This window comes from Nicotiana tabacum, chromosome 3 (assembly GCF_000715075.1).
Source record: "Nicotiana tabacum cultivar K326 chromosome 3, ASM71507v2, whole genome shotgun sequence".
NCBI lineage: Eukaryota > Viridiplantae > Streptophyta > Magnoliopsida > Solanales > Solanaceae > Nicotiana > Nicotiana tabacum.
Genome location: NC_134082.1, coordinates 204,526,090 through 204,548,429, shown reverse-complemented (window position 1 = coordinate 204,548,429; position 22,340 = coordinate 204,526,090). Strand labels below are relative to the sequence as shown.

At 42.2% G+C, this 22,340-nt stretch overlaps 1 long non-coding RNA gene across 3 annotated transcripts; it reads left to right on the top strand.

Moving 5' to 3' along the window:
* The first annotated feature begins 5,521 nt into the window (after positions 1-5,521).
* On the top strand, positions 5,522-21,845 carry LOC107815907 (uncharacterized). Of its 3 annotated transcripts, none has more exons than XR_012708125.1 (5): positions 5,522-5,772; positions 6,530-7,134; positions 9,728-9,797; positions 10,332-11,903; positions 21,601-21,845. It is a non-coding gene; the product is annotated as an uncharacterized LOC107815907 (long non-coding RNA). The 3 variants fall into 3 exon arrangements; XR_012708124.1 differs by lacking the exon at positions 21,601-21,845 and adding an exon at positions 17,880-18,128; XR_012708123.1 differs by lacking the exons at positions 10,332-11,903; positions 21,601-21,845 and having other exon boundaries at positions 5,534-5,772; positions 9,728-10,013.
* Positions 21,846-22,340: the final 495 nt, after the last annotated feature.

The following is a 22,340-nucleotide window of genomic DNA, read 5'->3' as shown; positions in this document are numbered from 1 at the left end:
AGCTAATGCTACTAGCATCCGTATGGACATAATTCTTGTAACTGGAGAGTATGTATCGAAGTAGTCAAGACCTTCTCATTGTCTATACCCTTTGACTAGAAGTCTTGCCTTAAATTTATCAATAGCGCCATCATCTTTCATTTTTCTCTTAAAATCCATTTAGAACTTAAAGGTTTATTTTCAGGAGGAAGATCAACCAATTCCCATGTATGGTTGTTCAATAAGTATTCTATTTCACTATTGACTGCCTCTTTCCAAAACAATGATTCCGAAGAAGACATAGCTTCTTTAAATGTTCGAGGCTCATTTTCCAATAAGAAAGTCACAAAATCTGGTCCAAATGAAGTAGACGTTCTTTGACGTTTACTACGTCTTGGATCTTCCTAATTAAATGTAATTTCTTTTGTTTCTTCCCGAGGTCGTTTAGATCCTTCACCAATCGACTCACATTCTTTTTTATACAGATATATATTTTCAAAGAACTTGGCATTATCTGATTCTATAACCGTATTATTATGAATGTCAGGATTTTCTGATTTATGAACCAGAAATCAATATGCTTTACTATTGGTCGCATATCCTATGAAAACACAATCAACGTTTTTCGGTCCTATTTGTAGCCTTTTGGGTTTAAGAACTTGCACTTTTGCCAAACACCCCCACACTCTTCCTTCCTTTCCATTTTTCATATGGAATGTATTGTGTTTTACTATGGGGTACTCGATTTACTATCCGGTTAGCCGTGAGAACGACTTCCTCTCACAAGTTCTGTGGCAAACTAGAACTTAACAACAATGTGTTCATCATCTCCTTTAATGAACGATTCTTTCTCTCTGCAATCCCATTGGATTAGGGAGTGTAAGCGGCCGTTGTTTGATGAATAATTCCATATTCTAAACATATTTCTTTAAAAGGGGATTCATATTCACCACCCCTGTCACTTCTTATCATTGAGTATATGTAGCAAAACCTTCCCTAACAGCACAAACATGGCGAGTGGCTCCAGAATTAATCCACCAGGTTGCATTCAGAAAGCATAACACACAAGTCATCAACATCTTCGTGCTTTTTAACCATGTTTGCTTGACCCTTCTTCTTGTTTTTCTTCGGAGCATGACAATCTATATTTTGTGTCCAACTTTCCCACAGTTGTAGCAATTTCTGTTGAACCGCTTCTTGCTTGGGTTGCTTTTCGGTCTTGAAGCCTGCTTCCTCTTTCTCTTATTTTGAGAAGTATCCTCAATAATGTTTGCTCCCATTATTATTTAGTTTCCACGGCCTCTCTTTTCAGCAGCTTTGTTGTCCTCTTCAATTCTCAACCAAACAATGAGATCTTCAAGTGACATCTCCTTGCATTTGTGTTCCAAGTAGTTTTTGAAGTCCTTCCACAAATGAGGCAACTTCTCAATCATCGCTGCTACTTGGAATGCTTCACTGATGACAAGACATTCAATGAAATTTATGTTAGTAAAAATACTAAAATTACTACTTTTAGCATCAGTATTAATTCAACTTATACCTTCAGCAAGAAGATCGTGAATAATCACTTGCAATTCCTGGACTTGGGTAATAACAGACTCGCTATCTACCATTTTGTAGTCTAAAAACTTAGCGGCAACGACTTTCTTTAACCCAACATCTTCAGTTTTGTACTTATTTTCAAGCGCAATTCACAATTCTTTTGACGTCTCCACACCACTGTAAACATTATACAGATCGTCCTCCAGTCCGCTAAGAATATAATTCTTGCACAGAAAATCGGAATGCTTCCACATATTAATTACGAGAAAGCGTTCATTCTCTGGAGTTTCATCGAGTAGAACATGAACATCTTCCTTAATGAACTTCTGTAGACTTAAAGTAGTCAAGTAGAAGAACATCTTTTGCTTCCACCGCTTGAAATCAATCTCGAAAAGTTTTCTGGGTTTTTTCGCCGGTACCAACGCCGGTGTTCGGCTTGTCGATGCATTGGCAGTCACCATTGGAACAACCTGGTTCCCGTTGTCATTAGTCATTTCTGTAAAATAATGACACAAATAAATGTTAAAATCATGTAGATTTTAATCTCTAACGAAGTAGAAAACCACAAAGGTTTTAATCTCCAGAACAATGAATATAACTCAAATACAGAAAATAAATTAAATTCCTTAAGCTTGTTAGTATACTGTATTTGTAAAGTAATTCTGGAGAAAATAAAATAACATATAAACAACAATATAAAGGAAACAGAAGTTAATCCGAGCCCACTGAATTCACATTATTTTCTTAAGGAACTTAACCCCCTCATAGTACCCAAGGTTGTGGATTATTTCCTCCCAGGATAGAACGAATTACACACTGGTGTAGTAGTACTTCAAACCCTACTGTTTCAGTGAACACAAAGTTCGGTAGCAAATCACACTTACTGTTGCTTTCTTTGAAGTTAAAACAATGCAGAAGAAAGGAGGAGGACTCAGAAAATCGTATGGAAAATTTGAGAGAATGGACTGGTATTTATAGCAAATGTTGAGCTCAAACTTAAGAGGTGCAACTCTTCAGAATGACTGTTTATGTAAAATGGCCATAACATAAATGGCTATTTATGCTATTAACATTTTTGTTAATATTTGCTATTAATAAATAAATTTGGTTCAAAAAAATTAATCAATCAATCAATCGATCATTTGACCAAAGTCGAGGCCGGGCCGAGCGAGCGATAACGACGACGACGCGAGGCTTGCCTTGTTCTTAATTCTTTAAGAGCTAGAAGAAGTGCAATTATTTATATAGCAATCAAAAACCTTTTCCGCTTTCAATATGGGACAATTTCCCTTTGTCAAGGAGGGAATCTCAAATGAAACTCAACAACAACAACCCAGTATAATCTCACAAGTGGGGTCTAGGGAGGGTAGGATGTATGCAGCCTTATCCCTACCCTGAAAGGAAAGAGAGACTGTTTCCTATAGACCCTTGGCTAAAGAAGGTGAAGGAAGCCTTGATAACAAGTAATAGCAAGACAAGTAATTAGAAAACTAAATCGAAGATAGCAACAGAGAATATGAAAGAGGTACCGATAACAAGTAATAGCAAGATAATATATTTAGAGAAATAAATCCAAGGTAGCACACTAGAATATGAACGAAGTACTGCTAGTGAACTATGGAATTACCGATGGCAAGTAATAACGGAACAAGACATGCGAGTATAGAAAACTAAAGGCTACCATACTAGCACTAACACTATCGAACTAGAGAAGACAAGGGAAACACACGACTACCTACTAACTTTCTTCCCTAATCTTCAACATCCACACCTTTCTATCTAGGGTTATGTCCTCGGTCAGCTTAAGTTTCTCCATGTCCCGCCTGATCACCTCTCCTCAAGACTTCTTTGACCTACTTCTACCCCTCATCTCACCTCCCAAGGCCAACGTCTCACATCTCCTAACTGGGGCATCTGTGACTCTCCTCTTAACATGCCCGAACCATCTCAACCTTGCCTCATGCATCTTTGCCTCCACAGGGGCCACTCCCACCTTGTCCCGAATAACTTCATTCTTAATTCTATCCAACCTAGTATGTCCACACATCCATCTCAACATCCTTATTTCCGCTACTTTCATCTGATGGACGTGGGACTTTTTGACTAGCCAACACTCTGCCCTATAAAACATAGTCGGTCTAACTACTACCTTGTAGAACTTACCCTTAAGCCTCAGTGGCACATTCTTATCACACAAGACACCGAAAACGAGCCTCCACTTTATCCACCCTACTTCGATACGGTATATGACATCCTCATCTATCTCCCCATTCTTCTGAATTATAGATCCCAGGTACTTGAAACTTTCTCTTCTGGGAATGGTTTGCGTATTGAGTCTCGCATTCCCGTCTGCCTCCTGGATAGCACCGCTGAACTTGCACTCCAAGTATTCTGTCTTGGTCCTGCTCAACTTGAAACCCTTAGATTTTAGAGTATGTCTCCAGACCTCCAGCTTCTCATTAACGTCACCTCATGTCTCATCAACTAGGACTATGTCATCTGCAAATAACAAGCACCAAGGCACCTTCCCTTGAATGTGACGCGTCAAAGAATCCATCACTAGGGAAAACAAAAACGGGCTAAGTGTTGATCCCTGATGCAACCCTATCTCAACCGGAAAGTAGTTAGAGTCTCCTCCTACTGTCCTAACCCGTATCTTAGCCCCATCATACATGTCATGGATCACTCTAATATACGCTACAAGCACTCCTCTAGCCTCCAAACATCTCCATAGAACCTCTCTCGGGACTTTGATAAGCTCTCTCCAAGTCAATGAACACCATATGCAAGTCCTTCTTCACCACCCTATACTGCTCTACCAATCTCCTCACAATGTGAATAACCTGAGTAGTCGACCGTCCTGGCATGAGACCAAACTAGTTCTTGGAAATGGACACACACCTCCTCAACCTCCTTTCAATCACCCTCTTCCATACTTTCATCGTATGGCTTAGCAACTTTATACCCCTATAGTTGTTGCAGTTTTGGCATCCCTTTGTTCTTGTACAACGGGATCATCGTACTCCGCCTCCACTCTTCGGGCATCTTATTCATCCTAAAAAGGACGTTAAACAACCTAGCAAGCCATTCCAAGCCCTCCTTACCCACGCTCTTCCAGAATTCCACTGGGATCTCGTCAGGCCCAATCGCTCTACCCCTACTCATCCTGCGCATAGCCCCTACAACCTCCCCCACTCGTATGCATCTACAGTACCCAAAATCTCACTGCCGCTCCGAGTACTCCAACTCCCCCATCACAATGCCCCTATCTCCCTCTTCATTCAAGAGTTTATGGAACTAAGACTACCATCTCTGCCTAATCCGTGCCCCTTCCAATAAAACTTTTTCCTCCTCGTCTTTTATGCATCTCACTTGTTCCAGATCCCGAGCCTTCCGCTCCCTCACCTTTGCTAGCATGTACAACTTCTTGTCCCCGCCTTTATCCCCAATCTCTTCATATAAAGGACTAAACGCCGGGTCTTAGCTGCAGTAACTGCCAACTTCGCCTCCTTCCTAGCCTCCCTGTACCCCTCCTTGTTAGCACTCTTCTGTCCCTCGTCTATACTCTCTACTAGCTTCAAATATGCCGCTTTCTTGGCTTTTACTTTTCCTTGCACCTCTTCGTTCCACCATCAGTCCCCTTTATGGCTACCAGGAAAACCCTTTGAGACGCTTAACACCTCTCTCGCCACCTCTCTAATAAAATTTGTTGTCATAGACTACATACAACTCGCATCCCCGCTACTCCTCCAAGCCCCCACACCACAACATTTTAGGCCTATAGCCACACTTATTTAGGCAACGCTCAAAAGGTGTTGCCAAAAGTATCTATAGGAACACTTTTTAGGCATGATTTTTGAGTAGAATCTTTGGCCACGGGTTTTAAGGAAACACTTATAAAGCGTTCCGTTAATTGTAAAGATAACATTTTCTAAGTGTTGTCTAAATAAAAAAAAATTGGCCACGCTTTTTAATTATATTGCAACATTTTTGGACAGTTGCTATATTGTCATACTAAATGCAACCCTTTACAGACGTACCCTAGAAATTCCTTATAAAAAATATTTCCCAAAAAATTTCCCACTAAAATTACACTTAATATTCCGCCAATTCTCATAAGTCCAAGATAACCCTATAGGAATAAGGAGCAAAATAGTTTTCACGCCACGGCTGCTCCAATGCCCTCAATCACTGCTTCTATTTCTTCGTTGCTTCATCCTTGGTTGCTGTTCTTCTATTTCTTTTAGAATTGTAAGTTCTCAGGCTTTTAGATCTAGTTATATTCTGGCCATCTCTGTTTTCTTTAATTTTCTAATCCCAAGAAAGAAAGAACTGAACAAGCCTCTACAAAGTTAATTTAGATAAAACTCATCTCATGAAAAAGTCTCTAATAGGTACTCTTTACTTTCCCAATTTATGATCTTGCATTTTGGCGATCTTTATCTTTTTAGGTAGTTAATATTTTTGTTGCAAAAAGTTATATTTCTTGATAGACTATTTAAAGTTTACTTTGTAAATAATAATGGTGGAAAAGAAAGTATAGATTCCTGTAGCATGATGAATAGCAAACGAAGACAATGTAGTTAGGTAAGTATCACAATCATTGAATAGCTAGAAACTAAATTATTCCAGATTTTTGAATCCACTTTTTGCCTCATATTGTGAATTTGGGTATTTTCAATTTCTAAATTTTTATATTATTCACCTTTATTTTTTGCAAATTCAGTGTAGTTATATAGTGATTGTTTATTTGAAGTTATCAGGTTTAACACTTATTTGAAGTTATCAGGTTTTAACACTTTTAATATCCTTTTTTATATGTATATTCACTTCTTAATCTGGTTCGAAAGTATGGTTTGATGGATATATGGTCCTATGTGTACCTAAGAGACGTTGGAGTTACTTTTACAGTGGCAATTATCTAACTTCTATTGCATGATATTGATTTCAAACTTAGAGTTATTACTGCCCAATTGAACGAGATGTTTTAATGTGCTTTTTATTACAGATTTGCAATGAATCAGAAGACGAGCTTGAAACAGAGGATGAGTTTGAATAAGAGGAGGACGAGTTTGATTCTGAGGATACATTATGAGTTTGATTATAATTTAAATAGAATATAGCTCAGCCCTTTCTTGATTAATGATTAAAGGCACATTAAATATTAGTAGATACTTGCTTTAGACTCGAATGATATTTGTTTGTCGATGTTTCCTTGTCTATTTTGTCATGTTCTAATATTAATTTTTTTTCCTGATGGTTTCTTTCTTATGCTTATATATTTCCTGCTCATATAATTTTAGAGTCTCACTTTTGGTTTTTAAAGCATTTGGTTACTATTATGTGCCTCAATTTAGTTTTATAGCATGAGGAACTATATTACATAATATATGAAAAAAGGTTTAAGTCCTCTAGTTTGCAATAAATATCCCAAGAAGTAAACGTGAGTAAGTAGAAATTATAGTTCTGAATTTGTCACTAATCTTATTACTGGAGTAATGAAAAATGTGTTAAAGTATATATATTTCTTCCTTTTTTTATCAGGCGGTGCTCATTAAACTAAAGAAAATTGTGGACTAACTAATTTTGAGGAAGCAAATAAATACTGAACAGGTATATCTCTGCAACTCTATTTATCTATTTATGAAGCATAGGCTATTTGTTTTTGTAACTGAACAACTTGTGTGTGACGACCCAAAGGGTCATCACCGTAGTTCTTCCTTGTTCCGCGCTTCCGAGGCCTTGAAAACTTCGCTTTTAGTTGCCTCGATTTGCGTGCGCAGTCCGGGCGCATAGCCGGAAAGCTTTTATGTTGAAATATGCGAATTATGTGAAAAATTTGATGAATTTTGATATTAATATGCATAATATTGACTTCGGTCAATATTTTGGGTAAACGGACCTGGACCTGTGATTCGCCGGTCCCGGAGGGTCCGTAGAAAAATATGGGATTTGGGCGTATGCCCGGAATCAAATTCCAAGGTCCCAAGCTCGAGAAATGAATTTTTGTGTGAAATTGTTCTCTGAAATTAATTAAGGAAAAAGAAGAAGAAAATTGATCAGAAAACTGTGGTATCGGGCTCGTATTTTGGTTCCGACGCCCGGTGCGAGTCTTAAATATGTTTTAAGCACTATCTGTAAAGTTTGGCTAAAAACGGACGTCATATGACGTGTTTCGGACTTAAAATGGGGAATTTGAGTTTTATGAAAGTTGAAAGAAAATCATGTGTTTCGAGGCTTGATCCTATGTATATGATGTCGTTTTGGCGATTTGATCGAACGAGTAAGTCCGTAAGGTATTTTCGAGATCATGAATGTTTGGTTTGGAGCCCCGAGGGCTCGGGTAAGTTTTGAGTGGGGCCCGGGAGGTATTAGACATTAAAAATGCAGGTTCAGATATTGCAGGCCCCAGTGCGGCCGCGGCCATTTCTGAGCGGTCCGCGCTGGCAGCCACGCGACCGTGGTGCTTTTCTGTGCGGTCCGCGTGGTGGGGTTCAGAGGGTCGACCAGCGCAGCCGCGCACCAAATCAGTGCGGTCCGCGCTGGGTGGGTTCAGAGAAAGCCCACTTCTTCCCTCCCTCGGCGCGGCCGCGGTACATTTCTGCGCGGTCCGCGCCAACCCCCAGCAAAGTATATAAACTCGGAATTTTCAGTCATTTTTCCACTTTTCAAAAACCCAAAACCTAAGAGGCGATTTTCCAAACAACTTTTCTTCTCCAAAACGATTGGTAAGTGATTTCTAACTTAATTTTCTTTATTCTTTGACATCTTTTAACATGATTTCAAATGCAAATCAAAGATTTTCATGGGGGAAATTGAGTGTTTTGGGTAGAACTTAGGGCTTCTACAAATTGAGAAGTTGAACTTCAATTTGAGGTCCGATTTCAAAACAAATCATATATTTGGATTCGTGGGAGAATGAGTAACCGGGTTTTGGTCCGAACCTCGAGTTTTGACCAAGTGGGCCCGGGGGTGTTTCAGACCATTTTGAAAAAAAAACTTGTAAAATTTATTTTCATGCATGGGGAGTGATTCATTTAGTAATTATTAATGTGATTAAGTAACTTATGACTAGATTCGAGCGGATTGGTGGTGGAATCAAGAGGTAAAGCTATACTAGAAGCGTGAATTGAGTTTGAAGCATTCAATGTAAGTGTTTGTTCTAACTTTGACTTGAGGGAATAAGATTAGGATGTTATTTGCTACTTGCTAATGTGAAGTACGGTGTATAGGTATGGTGACAGTTATCTATGCACCAGAGTCTAGCATGACCGCGAGTCTTAATTGCTTTTAATTCAAATGACGTGATACAACTGTCTTGGTTAACTGATGAGTTTCATATAATGCGAACGGTTGAGGTAGAATTGTGATTGGTGTATTTTTGGAGCGTTAGCTCGAACAGGAATGTGTTAGTTGAGGAAAAAGTGATTTAAAAAGAGAATGTGTTGTGATTACTCCCTTGCCGGGAGTGTATACTGATATATACTCTCCCTTGTCGGGATATTTTGGGTTGTTGGCTGTACCCTTGCCGGGTTAAAAGTATTGAGTTGTTATTCTTCCCTGAAGGGGGTCTACTATATGAAGTCAGATATTATGAACTATATTATGGGATCGTGTGGCACGCCGTCCACGTGTACATCATTAAAAAGGGATTGTGTGGCACGCCGTCCACGTATGATTTTACGAAATGGGATCGAGTGGTACACCTACAACAAATTAGAGTGATTATTGGTTATTGGCCTCCGTTGCCGGTGACATATTGTGCACTGTGATAAAGATGAAATGGGAACGAGTGGTACGCCTACCACGTGGTATATGAAAATTGGGATCATGTGGCGCGCCGTCCACTTATATAAGATATGAATTGGGATCGTGTGGCACGCCGTCCACTTATATATGATATTGTGGGATCGTGTGGCACGCCGTCCACTATATATATATACACATATATCATGGGAACCAGAGTTTCTTATGCTTATTTCCGACATTTCATTTTTATCTGTTACTCCCCGATAGCATGTCCCCTCCTAGCTTTACTTTGTATTATCTTGTTATTGTTTTCTTGCACTTGTATATATATCTGTACAGGTTAATTATGGTAGGTCCTGTCTAGCCTCGTCACTACTTCGCCGGGGTTAGGCCAGGCACTTACCAACACATGGGGTCGATTGTGCTGATGCTACACTCTGTGCATTTTTGTGCACAGATCAGGGAGCAGCTTACGGACCTCAGCAGTAGGACTTCTGGGAGCTATCTTCAGTCTAGGGACTCTCGAGGTAGCCTAGCTGGCGTTCGCAGGCCGAAGTCCCTTTCCATGTTTTTCGTTTGTTCATCTTGTATCAGACAAACATGATGTATTTCCTTTCAGACATTGTTTGTAGTATTCTGTAGTAGTCCGTGAGCTAGTGACACCAGACCTTGGGTAGTGATGTGTATTACACTTCCGCACTTTTGGTTTTCAATTGCTTTAGATTTAAAGTCTTTCGCTTAAATTTTGTCTCGTTTATTCTGCTGATGGAAGAAAGCAGGAAAAATGTTTTATATATTTGGCTTGCCTAGCTCCGATAGTAGGCGCCATCACGACACCCGATGGTGGGAAATCTGGGTCGTGACAAGTTGGTATCAGAGCACTAGGTTACTTAGGTCTCACAACTCACAGACAAGCTCGATAGAGTTTGAGGTATCGGTACGGAGACGTCTGTATTTATCTCGCAGAGGCTACTGAGTTAGGAAAACTTCACCTTGTTCATTCTTGTCGTGCGATTCTGTTTCTCAAGTACTGATTGTCTTTCCACTTTGTTCTTTCGTAGATGGCGAGGACACGTGCTTCCTCTTCTACCGCGCAGCAGCCCGAGCCCCCAGCAGCAGCTCCTATCAGAGGCAGGGGGTGAAGCCGAGGCCGTGCCAGAGGCCGAGGTCGGGGCAGAGCTCAGCCTCGAGCAGCAGTCCCAGAGGTGGAGCCTCATATTGACTATGACAAGGAGGTTCCAGCTCCAGTAGCTCTAGTGGGCCCAGCTCAGGTCCCAGAGGGTTTCATAGCCACTCCAGTGCTTCAGGACGCTTTGGTCCGATTGGTAGGCTTTATGGAGGGCATTTCTAGGGCGGGTTTGCTTCCCGTAGCACCAGCCACGTCTCAGGCCGGGGGAGGAGTTCAGACTCCCACTACTCATACTCCAGAGCCGGTAGCTCCTCCGACCCAGGCTCTAGCAGTTCAGCCAACTATGGCAGTTCAGCGAGTTGCAGCGGCCCAGTCAGGTATTGCGGCTCAGTCCAGTGATGGTGCGGCTATGTCCGCGGATGCTCTGTGGAAGCTAGATCGGTTCACCAAGCTCTTCACTACCATATATAGTGGCACACCTTCAGAGGATGCCCAGAATTTCATATGCAGTTGTCATGAGGTTCTTCGGACTATGGGTATTTTAGAGACCAATGGGGTCGACTTTGCCACTTTTCGCCTAGCAGGATCCGCCAAGACTTGGTGGAGAGATTTCTGTTTAGCCAGGCCAGCAGGGTCGCCATCATTGACCTGGGATCCGTTTTCAGAGTTATTTCTGGGGAAGTTTCTCCCAGTTACTCAGCGGGATGCCCTTCGCAGGCAGTTTGAGCGTCTCCAGCAGGGTTCGATGTCAGTTACCCAATATGAGACACAGTTTATTGATCTTGCACGCCATACCATTGTGATACTCCCCACTGAGAGAGAGAGGGTGCGGAGTTTTGTTGATGGGTTGGTCCAGCCAATCCGTGTTCAGATGGCCATGAGTGCCGGGAGTGAGATTACATTTCAGGAGACAGCAGATGGTGCCCGCCGGATAGAGCTGACACTTTCTCAGGGAGGTGGTCATGGGTCTGATAAGAGGCCTCTGGTAAATTCAGTGGTACCTCGTCTGGAGGTAGGGATTCTTATGGTAGAGGCCATCCTTCGAGGCCCTTTCAGTCAACTCTCCAAGCTTCTCATGGTACACCAGGTGGTCGTGGTTCTCAGCCGCAGTATTCTGACCAGCAGCTCTTCAGTTCACCATCAGCACCTATCAGTGCACCGCCACTTCGTTATTCTCAGCAGCCGAGGGCTTGTTATACTTGCGTCGATGTGAGTCACATTGCCAGATATTGCCCTCGAGCTTCCAGCAGCTCGCAACAGCAGGGTCCTCGCCCGATGATCCAGGCACCAGTTGCCCCACAGCTTGCCCAGCCAGCTAGAGGCGGGGGTAGAAGACATAGAGGTGGAACTAGAGGTCTTAGAGGTGGAGCTCAAACCGCTAGAGGTAGGGGTCAGCCAGCAGCAGATCGTCCCAGGGATATGATTCAGGGAGGTGGGGCCCAGCCCCGTTGTTATGCCTTGCCAGCCAGGCCAAAGGCTGAGTCATCAGATGCTGTGATTATAGGTACTATTCTGGTCTGTGATAGGGATGCTTCTGTGCTATTTGATCCCGGATCTACGTATTCATATGTGTCATCCTATTTTGCACCCTATTTGGTTATGCCTAGTGAGGCCTTGAGTATTCCTGTATATGTGTCTACGCCAGTGGGGGATTCTATAGTGGTGGACCGGGTTCATCATTCCTGTGTTGTGGTATTCAGGGGTCTTGAGACCCGTGTTGACTTGTTGCTCTTGGATGTAGTAGATTTCGACGTCATATTAGGGATGGATTGGTTGTCCCCGTATCATGCGATCTTGGATTGCCATGCCAAGACCGTGACCTTTACGTTGCCAGATTTACCCCGACTAGAGTGGAGAGGGACCCCAGGTCATACCACTCGCAGCGTTATTTCTTCTGTGAAGGCTCGACGCATAGTCGAGAAGGGGTGTCTAGCTTATCTGGCTTATGTTCGTGACTCTAGCGCTGAGGCCCGTCTATTGATTCTGTTCCTATTGTTTGGGAGTTTCCCGAGGTTTTCCCTTTAGACCTGTCGGGCATGCCGCCCGACAGGGATATCGATTTTTGTATTAATCTGGCGCCGGGCACTCAGCCCATTTGCATTCCGTCGTATCGTATGGCGCCGCCCGAGTTGAAAGAGTTAAAGGACAAGCTTCAGGATTTGCTTGAAAGGGGTTTCATTCGACCCAGTGTTTCGCCGTGGGGCGCACCAGTGATATTTTTGAAGAAAAAAGATGGCTCGACGAGGATGTGCATTGATTACCGGCAATTGAACAAGGTGACGATTAAGAACAAGTATCCACTACCGAGGATTGACAATTTATTCGACCAGCTTCAAGGTGCGAGGGTGTTTTCAAAGATAGATTTGAGATCTGGCTACCACCAGCTGAGAATTAGGGCGTCTGATGTCCCTAAGACAGCATTTCGCACTCGGTATGGGCACTATGAGTTTTTTGTCATGTAATTTGGATTGACTAATGCCCTAGCAGCGTTCATGGAGTTGATGAACCGAGTGTTCAGACCTTATTTGAACTTGTTCGTGATAGTTTTCATTGACAATATTCTTATATACTCCCGCAGTCAGGAGGAGCATGAGCAGTACCTCAGAGCGGTTCTTCAGACCTTGAAGGATAGTCAGTTGTATGCTAAGTTCTCGAAGTGCGAGTTTTGGTTGAGTTCGGTCGCATTCCTGGGTCATGTCATATCAGCAGCAGGTATTCAGGTAAACCCGAAGAAGATAGAAGCAGTCAAGAACTGGCCTCGACTAGCTTCAGCTACAGAGATTCAGAGTTTCCTGGGGTTAGCAGGTTACTACCGTCGGTTAGTGGAGGGGTTTTCATCCATTGCAGCCCTTATGACCAAATTGACCAAGAAAGGTGCCCAGTTCAGATGGTCAGATGAGTGTGAGGCGAGCTTTCAGAGGCTCAAGGCAGCTCTGACCACGACACCGGTGTTGGTTTTGCCCACAGGTTCAGGGCCTTATACAGTCTATTGTGATACATCTCGTATTGGACTTGGTGCAGTGTTGATGCAGGATGGCAAAGTCATTGCCTATGCTTCGAGGCAGTTAAAGATCCACGAGAAGAATTATCCGGTGCATGATCTTGAGTTGGAATCCATCATTCATGCCTTGAAAATCTGGAGGCATTACTTATATGGTGTGACGTGTGAGGTGTTCACGGATCATAAGAGTCTTCAGTATTTGTTCAAGCAAAAGGAGTTGAATTTGAGGCAGAGGAGGTGGTTGGAATTGTTGAAAGATTATGACATCACTATCTTATATCACCCGGAAAAGGCCAATGTGGTGGCCGATGCCTTGAGTAGGAAGTCAGCCAGTATGAGCAGTCTTGCTTATATTCCGGTCGGTGAGAGACCGCTTGCTTTGGACGTTCAGGATTTGGCCAATCAGTTTGTGAAGTTGGACATTTCTGAGCCTAGTCGAGTATTAGCTTGCACGGTCGCTCGTTCTTCGTTATTGGAGCGTATCCGTGATCGGCAGTTTGATGATCCCCATTTGTGTGTCTTGAGAGACACGGTACAGCGTGGAGGTGCCAAGAAAGTGACCTTGGGAGATGATGGTGTATTGAGATTGCAGGGTCGAGTTTGTGTGCCTAACGTGGATGGGCTTCGGGAATTGATTTTAGAGGAGGCCCATAGCTCCCGGTACTCTATTCATCCGGGCGCCGCGAAGATGTATCAGGATTTGCGGCAGCATTATTGGTGGCATAGAATGAAGAAAGATATTGTGGCATATGTGGCACGGTGTTTGAATTGTCAGCAGGTTAAGTATGAGCATGAGAGGTCTGGTGGGTTGTTTAAGAGGATTGAGCTTCCCGAGTGGAAGTGGGAGCGAATCACTATGGACTTCGTTACTGGACTTCTGTTGACTCGGAAGAAGTTTGATGCGGTTTGGGTTATTGGTGATAGGCCGACCAAGTCAGCGTATTTTATTCCCGTTGCAGCCACCTATTCATCCGAGAAATTAGCTTAGATTTACATCAGTGAGATCGTCCGCCTTCATGGGGTGCCCATATCTATCATTTCGGACTGGGGTCCGCAGTTTATTTCGCTTTTCTGGAGAGCAGTTCAACGAGATTTAGGCACCCAGGTGCAGTTGAGCACAACATTTCATCCCCAGATGGACGGTCAGTCCGAGAGGACTATTCAGATTCTTGAAGATATGCTCCGAGCATGTGTTATTGATTTTGGAGGCTTGTGGGACCAGTTTTTGCCTTTAGCAGAGTTCGCCTACAACAACAGCTACCAGTCCAGCATCCAGATGGCTCCGTATAAGGCGTTGTATGGTAAGCGATGTCTGTCTCCAGTTGGATGGTTTGAGCCGGGAGAGGCTCGATTATTGGGTACTGATTTGGTTCAGGAGGCCTTGGATAAAGTCCGGATTATTCAGGATAGACTACGTACAACTCAGTCCAGACAGAAGAATTATGCAGACCGCAAGGTCAGAGATGTTGCTTTCATGGTTGGTGAGCGGGTACTGCTCCATGTATCGCCTATGAAAGGCGTGATGAGATTTGGGAAGAAGGGCAAGCTCAGCCCTAGGTTCATCGGTCCATTTGAGATTCTTGATCGTGTGGGAGAGGTGGATTATAGACTTGCCTTGCCACCTAGCTTGTCAGCTGTGCATCCCGTATTTCATGTATCTATGCTCCGGAAGTATCACGGCGATCCATCGCACGTGTTGGATTTTAGCACTGTCCAATTGGACAAGGATCTGTCATATGAGGAGGAGCCGGTGGCTATTCTAGACCGGCAGGTTCGACAGTTGAGGTCGAAGAGTTTTCCTTCGGTGCGTGTTCAGTGGAGAGGTCATCCTCCTAAGGCATCGACCTGGGAGTCCGAGTTTGATATGCGGGGCCGTTATCCTCATTTATTTCCCGACTCAGGTACTTCTTTCTTTTGTCTGTTCGAGGACGAACGGTTGTTTTAGAGGTGGAGAATGTGACGACCCAAAGGGTCATCACCGTAGTTCTTCCTTGTTCCGCACTTCCGAGGCCTTGAAAACCTCGCTTTTAGTTGCCTCGATTTGCGTGCGCAGTCCGGGCGCGTAGCCGGAAAGCTTTTATGTTGAAATATGCGAATTATGTGAAAAATTTGATGAATTTTTATATTAATATGCATAATATTGACTTCGATCAATATTTTGGGTAAACGGACCCGAACCTATGATTCGACGGTCCTGGAGGGTCCGTAGAAAAATATGGGACTTGGGCGTGTGCCCAGAATCAAATTCCGAGGTCCCAAGCCCGAGAAATGAATTTTTGTGCGAAATTGTTCTCTGAAATTAATTAAGGAAAATGAAGAAGAAAATTGATCAGAAAACTGTGGTATCGGGCTCGTATTTTGGTTCCGACGCCCGGTGTGAGTCTTAAATATGTTTTAAGCACTATCTGTAAAGTTTGGCTAAAAACGACCGTCATATGACGTGTTTCGGACTTAAAATGGGGAATTTGAGTTTTATGAAAGTTGAAAGAAAATCATGTGTTTCCAGGCTTGATCCTATGTATATGATGTCGTTTTGGCGATTTGATCGCACGAGTAAGTCCCTAAGGTGTTTTCGAGATTATGAATGTTTGGTTTGGAGCCCCGAGGGCTCGGGTGATTTTTGAGTGGGGCCCGGGAGGTCTTAGACATTAAAAATGCAGGTTCAGATATTGCAGGCCTCAGTGCGGCCGCGGCCATTTTTGCGCGGTCCACGCTGGTAGCCATGCGGCCGCGGTGCTTTTTCTGTGCGGTCCATATGGTGGGGTTCAGAGGGTCGACCAGCGCGGTCGCGCACCAAATCAATGCGGTCCGCACTGGGTGGGTTCAGAGAAAGCCCATTTCTTCCCTCCCTCGGCGCGGCCGCGGTATATTTCTGCGCGGTCCGCGCTTGCCCCCAGCAAAGTATATAAACTCGAGATTTTCAGTCATTTTTCCACTTTTCAAAAACCCAAAACCTAAGAGGCGATTTTTGAAAAAAAATTTCTTCTCCAAAACGATTGGTAAGTGATTTCTAACTTAATTTCTTTATTCTTTGTCATCTTTTAACATGATTTCAAATGCAAATCAAAGATTTTCATGGGGGAAATTGGGTGTTTTGGGTAGAACCTAGGTTTTCTACCAATTGAGAAGTTGGACCTCAATTTGAGGTTCGATTTCAAAACAAATCATATATTTGGATTCGTGGGAGAATGGGTAACCAGGTTTTGGTCCGAACCTCGAGTTTCGACCACGTGGGTTTGGCGGTGTTTCTGACCATTTTGAAAAAAAAAACCTTGTAAAATTTATTTTCATCCATGGGGAGTAATTCATTTAGTAATTATTAATGTGATTAAGTAACTTATGACTAGATTCGAGCGGATTGGTGGTGGAATCAAGAGGTAAAGCTATACTAGAAGCGTGAGTTGAGTTTGGAGCATTCGAGGTAAGTGGGTGTTTTTGGCTTGAGGGAATAGGATTAGGATGTTATTTGCTACTTGCTAATGTGAAGTACGGTGTATAGGTATGGTGACGGTTATCTATGCACCGGAGTCTAGCATGACCGTGAGTCTTAATTGATTTTAATTCAAATGACGTGATACAACTGTCTTGGTTAACTGATGAGTTTCAAATAGTGCGAACGGTTGAGGTAGAATTGTGATTGGTGTATTTTTGGAGCGTTATCTCGAACAGAAATGTGTTAGTTGAGGAAAAAGTGATTTAAAAAGAGAATGTGTTGTGATTACTCCCTTGCCGGGATGTGTAGACTGATATATACTCTCCCTTGTCGGGATATTTTGGGCTATTAGCTGTACCCTTGCCGGGTTAAAAGTATTGAGTTGTTATTCTTCCCTGAAGGGGTCTACTATATGAAGTCAGATATTATGAACTATATTATGGGATCGTGTGACACGCCGTCCACTTGTACATCATTAAAAAGGGATCGTGTGGCACGCCGTCCACGTATGATTTTACGAAATGGGATCGAGTGGTACGCCTACCACAAATTAGAGTGATTATTGGTTATTGGCCTCCGTTGCCGGTGACATATTGTGCATTGTGATAAAGATGAAATGGGAACGAGTGGTACGCCTACCACGTGGTATATGAAAATTGGGATCGTGTGGCGCGCCGTCCATTTATATATGATGATATGAATTGGGATCGTGTGGCACGCCGTCCACTTATATATGATATTATGGGACCGTGTGGCACGCCGTTCACTATATATATATACACATATATCATGGGAACCAGAGTTTCTTCTGCTTATTTCCGATATTTCATTTTTATCTGTTACTCCCCGATAGCATGTCCCCTCCCAGTTTTACTTTGTATTATCTTGTTATTGTTTTCTTGCACTTGTTGTATATATATCTGTACAGGTTAATTGTGGTAGGTACTGTCTAGCCTCGTCACTACTTCGCCGGGGTTAGGCCAGGCACTTACCAGCACATGGGGTCGGTTGTGCTGATGCTACACTCTGTGCATTTTTGTGCACAGATCAGGGAGCAGCTTACGGACCGCAGCAGTAGGACTTCTGGGAGCTATCTTCAGTCCAGGGACTCTCGAGGTAGCCTAGCTGGCGTTCGCAGGCCGAAGTCCCTTTCCATGTTTTTCGTTTGTTCATCTTGTATAAGAAAACATGATGTATTTCCTTTCAGACATTGTTTGTAGTATTCTGTAGTAGTCCGTGAGCTAGTGACACCAGACCTTGGGTAGTGATGTGTATTGCACTTCCGCATTTTTGGTTTTCAGTTGCTTTAGATTTAAAGTTTTTCGCTTAAATTTTGTCTCGTTTATTCTACTGATGGAAGAAAGTAGGAAAAGTGTTTTATATATTTGGCTTGCCTAACTCCGATAGTAGGCGCCATCACGACACCCGATGGTGGGAAATCCGGGTCGTGACATTGTGTTCCTCTGACTTAGTAATTTCCATCTTTCAATTGGCTAAGTGGAAAGAAAACATAACCTTTCCCTGTTGATTCTAGTTACTCGTTCAGGTATAGTACTATTTGGGATTCAATGTTTCTAGAGCTGCATTAATGTAACGACCCGACCGGTCGTTTTGAGCTTTTGTACTTTGATCGCTAGTTCTCGGGCATGACTTTCCCCGTGTAACGTATTATGACTGATGTAGATCGTTGGTTTTGGTTTTCAGGAAAAAAAATCGAAATGAAATTGAAGAAATAGTCTCAGTTGAGAGCTTTGAATTTGAAAGGTTAACTAAGAGTTGACTTATTTGTATATGAGCTCGGATCGGAAATTTTATGATTTGGATAGTTTCGTTGGGTGATTTATGACTTAGAAGCGCGATCGGAATGCATTTTGGAAGTCCGTGGAAGGATTTGGCTTGAATTGGCAAAGTTAGTATTTTGGCGAATTTCGGTTGATAGGTGAGATTTTGATCCGAGGGTCGGAATGGAATTCCAATAGTTGTTGTAGCTTCGTTATGTCATTTGTGATGTGTGTGCAAAATTTCAGGTTATTCGGACATCGTTTGGTCGGGTTTTTGATCGAAAGTGTATTTCGAAAGTTTTTGGAAACTTAGGCTTGAATTCGATGTGTTTTGGGTAATTTGATGTTGTTTGAGGTGTTTTGATGATTGGAACAGGTTTGAATGATTTTATGAATTATGTTGGCATGTTTTGTCGGGGTCTCATGAGGCTAGGATAAGTTTTGGAAAATTTTTGCCGTTTTGAGCATAAGCATGTAATGATCCAAAGGTCCATTTTTAGTTCTAGAGATCGAAATTTGATTTTGAAACTTCCGGAATTTTGATAATGAATTATAGGACTGATCTAGAAAGTTTGGTCTAATTTCATCAAGTCGCGATTGAGTTTTTGACACGAAACATGAGTTAATTGTTTAACGAGCGAAATGGGTATTGAACTGAGCAAATGAGGTCCGAATTGAGTTTCGACTTAAGGGCTATGTTCGTATTATTATTTGTGACTCATAGGAATAAGAATAATCAAATTTCTAGTTCGTATGATGGAGTTAGAGCCTTTTTAGTGAAAAGAAAAGTTGCTGCAATTTTCTGGGCAGTTTTTACATTTTCGCACGTGTGAATAGTAACCACACCTACGTGAACAATATCTATCTACAGTACCATGTACAGTAAACATGAACAGTATCCGTGTACAATATATATGAACAGTACCCGTATACAGTACCCATGAGCGGTACCATGAACAGTCCCCCATGAACAGTAAAATGCATGAACAATAACCGCAAAAATTTATGGACAGTGTATGATTCGGGCAGTCCGAGAGTTTTCTCATTTTTGGAGCTTTGGAGCTCGGATTGAAGCGATTTTCGAAGCGATCACCATATGGATTGGGGTAAGTGTTATATATCCAAAAATGATTATATTTAATGATTCCATGGTTATTTTCATCAAGAATTAGTGAATCAAATGGAAGAAATTGGAGAAAATTTGTAAACTTTTCAAAAATGAAAATTCTAGATTTGGAGGCCGAATTGTTATCGGAATTCAATAATTTTGGTATGGTTGGACTCGTGGTTGAATGAGTTATCGGATTTTGTGAGTTTCGTCGAATTCCGAAGCGTGGGCCCAGGGGCCGGGTTTGAGCAATTTCGGGATTTTGATGTTAAATTGGATATTTTCGAGTGGGCTTCGCTCCCTTAGCATATTTTAATGATTATGTACTGATTGTGGCTAGATTTGGAGCATTCGAAGGTCAATTCGTGCGGGCGAGGCATCGCGGGCTAGATTTTGGACCGGATCGAGGTAAGTAATGCTTGTAAATACTGTCCTGAGGGTTTGAAACCCCGGATTATACGTCGTTGTGTTACTTTGAGGTGACTTGCATGCTAGATGATGAGCGTGGGGTAGAGCACCGCTGGGGATTGTTACCTAGTCCATTCCGAACGAATATTTTAATGCGTATTTGATAGTTAATTGTTTGACATTATTATATTTTTGGGATGTATGCCATGTTTGGGGCCTTGTGCCGACTTGTTGAGACCCTTAGGGGCATTTTTACTATCTTTCCTCACTCTATTTATTTGAAAGCATATTCTCAGTCATGTTTTACCTGTTTATTGCTCAAATCTGGCTTTATCACTATATTCTTAAAATGTGGAAATTGTTTTGGGCTGAGTTCCCTGTTTTACTGAGATAGACCGAGGGTCTGATTGTGAGATTGATGATTGAGATAGACTGAGATTCTGATGGTGAGGTTAATGACTGAGAGAGGCCGAGGGCCTAGTTGTGAGGATTATATATCTATGGATCGGGCTGCATGCCACATCAATGTATATATATATATATATATGTATATGGTTCGGGCTGCACGCCGCAACAATACTTATATGGATCGGGCTGCGCTTCGCAGCAATATAGCGCTTGGGCTGTAGGAGCCCATCCAGAGTCTGCACACCCCCAGTGAGCGCAGTCGACTATTTATATGGATCAGGATGTGCGCCACAGCGATGCATGGATCGGGCTGCACGCCGCAGCAGTTACTTTGATTTCAGTTATTGTGAGAGATATACGGATCGGGCTGCACGCCGCAACGGTTACTATATGGTACCAATTAAGCGTGAATGCTGAGTGCGAGTACTGATTGGTAAGAGTTGAGTCACGAGTGACAGAGAGGCTATCCCGAGGGGCGATATATATATACATGCATATGAGTGGTGTTTTGCCTGAGAGGTCTGTTTATGGACTTATTGATTTTATTCCTCTTAAAAGTGAATTTCTATCGAATATGTTGATTTATCGACTGTTTTCACTCATCTTTATATTGAGTCTCTGTCGGAAAGTTGAACAAATGTTTTAAAACAACTTTTATTTAAACTGGGGTTTATGAAATGTTTAGAAATTAATCACTGATTTGGCATTGGTTATTTCCACTGATATTTTTAAGTTATGAAGTGTTTATGATTACTGTTTTGCCCGAGGGGCTGTTTTACAAACTATGTTTTGCCCGAGGGGTCGATTATGGCTTTAATCTCTATTATTACCTTAAATGATATTGAACCCCTACCGAAACTGCTGGAAAGTATTTCAAAATGATTTTTACTAAAAGCTGAATTTTAAAAGGGAAGATTGACTTGTATTATGATTTGAAGGCCTGTTGTGTTTATTGAGCCTAATGTGAATATGGATTCATTGTTTCCTACTGTTCAGCTTTTATTTACTCTTATTACTTGCTGGGTTGGAGTACTCACATTACTCCCTGCACCTCGTGTGTAGATTCAGGTATATCGGAACCCGGTAGCTGGTGTTGATAGCTCAGCCGCGGAGTCATCAAAGTTAGCAAGGTGGCTACATGACGTTCGCAGCGCCGCTTCCTTCCCCTCATTGTTGTTACTGTATTTAGTACTTTTTTAGACTTTTGTTGTATTCAGACCTTGATAGTTGCTCATGACTAGTGACACCCTGATGTCGGGCTGATATTTTATTCCGCACTGTTGTTCCAAGATTTTATTTTGAAACATTGTTTAATTTAAAGACTTAAAAATGACTCTTAATGCTCAAAGGGTTAAGGTGAGTGTTTTGTCGGCTGACCTTGTCTTTACGAGAGGCGCCATCACGACCGGGCCAGTTTGGGGTCGTGACAATTAAAGTCTTCATTTTTTAACCTGTAGTACTTCACTTAGCATCTCAAATTAATTTGAAAGGGAGTGCTGAAAGTCTATATCTTGTTCTTCTTTTACACGGTCTCTTTCTTTTGCCCCCTCCAACACTATCAACAAAGAAGCTGCATGCTCAGGTAAAGCCACAAGGCTAAGAGTTTAATTCGTTTATTTAGTTTCTTGAATATTATGAAGTAAATAGAAACACAAGTAATCTTCTTCTTCTTCTCAGAAGAAGATGAGTACTCAACCTCATCAAGAAACATAAAAGCTTTCATTTTTATTAGATGCTTTGTACTGTGAAGAAGACACTTGGGAAGAAGATTTTTTTCACTGAGAAGGCAAAGGTAGAAGAAG